This window comes from Echinops telfairi, unplaced genomic scaffold (assembly GCF_000313985.2).
Source record: "Echinops telfairi isolate 266 unplaced genomic scaffold, ASM31398v2 ScPeMD7_21;HRSCAF=78, whole genome shotgun sequence".
NCBI lineage: Eukaryota > Metazoa > Chordata > Mammalia > Afrosoricida > Tenrecidae > Echinops > Echinops telfairi.
This window is the reverse complement of record NW_022103918.1, coordinates 8,422,234-8,425,555: the sequence shown is the minus strand read 5'-3', so window position 1 is coordinate 8,425,555 and position 3,322 is coordinate 8,422,234.

Here is a 3,322-nt window from a genome sequence, read left to right as displayed (position 1 = left end):
ACTACACATGGCCCCTTGGTCAATTTACCTTGCATATAAATGATATTTGATGTCATTAAGACTCCTGTAATTTTTCTCTATCCAATGAGAATCAGTATGAGCAGAGTCCTGATTAACACCAAAACATCAAGGTTCTCTTTCACCTACTTTATGATAGCCATTCACGTTTGCACAGCAGTCTGCTTAGAGACTTGGGGTTTTGTCTGTGAAAGGTCTTCTGTTCCTACCCCTTTGGTACCTTGCTTACCTAATCTTTTTCTTTTTCTTTTAAAAATCATTTTATTGGGAGCTTGTACAACTCTTATCACAATCCACACATCCATCCATTGTGTCAAGCACATTTGTACATTTGTTGCCATCATCATTCTCAAAACATTTTCTTTCTACTTGAGCCCTTGGTCTCAGTTCCTCATTTTCCTCCCTCCCTTCCCACCCCCTCCCTCATGAACCATTGATAATGTATAAATTATTATTATCTTGTCATGTCTTATACTGTCCGACATCTCCCTTCACCCACTTTTCTGTTGTCCGTCCATCTTTTAATTGTGCATTTTCTGTTCTCTATGAGCCCTGGAGGCATCAGGTAGAGCACTGAGCTGCCAATTGCAGTGTCAGCAGTTTGAGAACACCAGCATCTCTGAGGGAGAAAGATCGACTTTCTGTTCCGCTGAAGAATGACAGTCTTGGAAATCCACAGGGGCCATCCCACCCGGTCCTCTAGGGTCACTCTGAGTCAGCATTGACTCAATGGCAGTGAGTTTGATTTTGGTTTGAGTCTATTCTCTAGGAGCCCTGGTGGTGTAGTGGGTTCTAAGTTGGGTTACAAACCACAGGATCCGCAGTTTGAATCCACCTGTCATTCCTTAGAAGGAAGATGAGGTGCTCTACTCCCGCAGATTTACACTTTCGGAAACGCACAGAGACAGATTATTCCATCCCATGGGATCTCTTTCAGTCCAAATCAACTCAATGGCAAAGAATTATGTTTGGGTTTGGTCCATTCTCATTTTTATATGTGTTGAGGAGTGGGACTTCAAACTAACAGTGAGGGTTTGGGTCCTTGGTTTAGACCCCAGTGAAGGAGCCCTGGTAGTGCAATGGTTAAATGCTCTTCTCCTAAAAGAAAGTTCAACTGATTGAACCACCAGTAGCTCTGCAGGATGAAAAACACTAGTTTTCTGCTCCTATAAAGATTATAGCCTAGGAACTCCTACAAGAAAATTCTACTTTGTCATGTATGGTCACAATGAGTCATAGTCAAACTCAAGAGTATGCAACAACAGTCTTGGGTAAGGACCCTAAACAGACCTTGATGACTAAGATTGGTAATGGAGACAAGTTGGAGAGAGAGCACAGAAGATGCTGTGAGATCAGGGAGTTCCGGGCATGGACCTGGGGAAGGTGGACTACTTGAGGAAGATAAACAGGAAGAACATATCACCCCAACCAGAATATGAAAAATGTTGTGTACTCTATGGCCTACAGATGTATTTTATGTCTGTAGCATGAGAGAAATTCCTAGGAACATGTCTCCTTTGACTCTCTCTCCTATGAAATAATAAGAGGTTTTTAGGATACCTCAAGAAATAACTGAGATGTAGATTTTCTCACCTTTCATTTTATTCCAAAGAAATTGTAAGAACAAAAACAAAACCTACATGCTGACTAAATGACAGGAAATGTGAGTAAAATCTTGAATTTAGATTTTCTTTCCTTAATCATTTCCTGCAAGCATTGATACACTATTGGTCCTTCTGTTGGTTCACAAAAGTTATCATTGTTTATAAGGTAGTTGCTCCAGTAAATCGATGTGAAAACTATTTAAGTTTCAGACAAGTAGAAAACCTTTTAACAATGATTCAAATGCAAACTCTGGTATGAAAATTTTCCAGCTATAGTTTTACACACCTTTTTATAGTAAAACACACCTCTCATGTAAACAAAAGAGTGGGGTGTGTACCATAGTGCTGTTTATGAAAATATCCATTTGAAGGGGCTGGGAGGAAGTGATTAGCAAACAAATATGGAAAGTGGATATAAGATATGGTAGTTCTAAAATGTTAAACAAGATTTTTACTTTCTTAAATGTAAGAAACTGACTGAAAACAGTCCAGGCTAATATTAGTTAATGCATAAAACATAATAAGCCAAATAGAAAGAAGATGTAAGCAGTGTTGTATGACAGTTATGCCTAGATTGGGCAAAACACTTACAGCAGTAATTTTTAAGTGGAGTCTCCCATTCTTCCAGAAAGGGCTGCTTTTATAAAGATGGAAAGGGATTTGTTGACATTAACTTTATCCAGACTGAGGATGATAATTATATTGTTTTTTATAGAGATGGGTAAAAATAATTATGCCATTAAAAATGATCAACTATTTGGTCTCTCTCTGGTGTGAATTTTTCAGTCGTTTTTCTTAGGAATTTTTTGGGAAAATCAATATGCAATCAAAGTAACGGACATCTCAGCTTGTATGTGAGTAAACCATGACTATTGCATGATTTAGGAATGCCCACAAAAATTTGGAAGACTGAAAAGAATGTATCCTAAGGAAAGATAAAGTGGAAGTATAGTCGTTTAGTTTAAGTTCAATGTGTTCTTCTTGGAAAAGAGCATATTTGTATTGGACACTTAGATGATTAACTAGCCCAGCTATCCTCAGTCTGAAAGCAAGAGAGTACAATGAAAAATAAACAGAAGCTCACAAAGATAGTATTGCTCTACATTTCCACGAGACGTTGACACTTCTGGAAGGGTGGCACAGGGAAAGAGTTTGGGGAAAGACATGCAATGATGGTGTGACTAATGTTAAAATGCTCCGGGTTTCAGCAGCAGCTATTTTGTTCATAGCTCACATTCTGTTAGCACACTGAACTCTCCCTTGAGGTATTTACTGTGATTTTAGTTTAAAAAATGTTTGCTATTATTTGTTTAATGATTTTCTTCCTTGCTAGAGTTATAACTCTAGGAAGACAAGAACTATGCCTATTTTATTTAGTACTGTTCTCTCCTACTGCAAGTGAGACACATAATAAACACCCAATAAATATTTGTGGAAAGAATAAACTATTCTGACTCTTAATATGTCTTGTTCAAGAAATGAATGCTCTGTGAAGTTTTGTCGTGATGGATCCAAGAATCCCAGTGTGTCAATAAGTACTGCCTTATTTTCATCACGATCTGATGAACTATATTTACTGTGGTTTGGGGGCTGAAAACAAATCTGTTTTCTCCAATGAATCACAAAAGAGGGAAATTCACTCTTTAAATGGTTAACACTTTCAAAATAATACAATATTGTCATTACGTGACTGAGTCAAC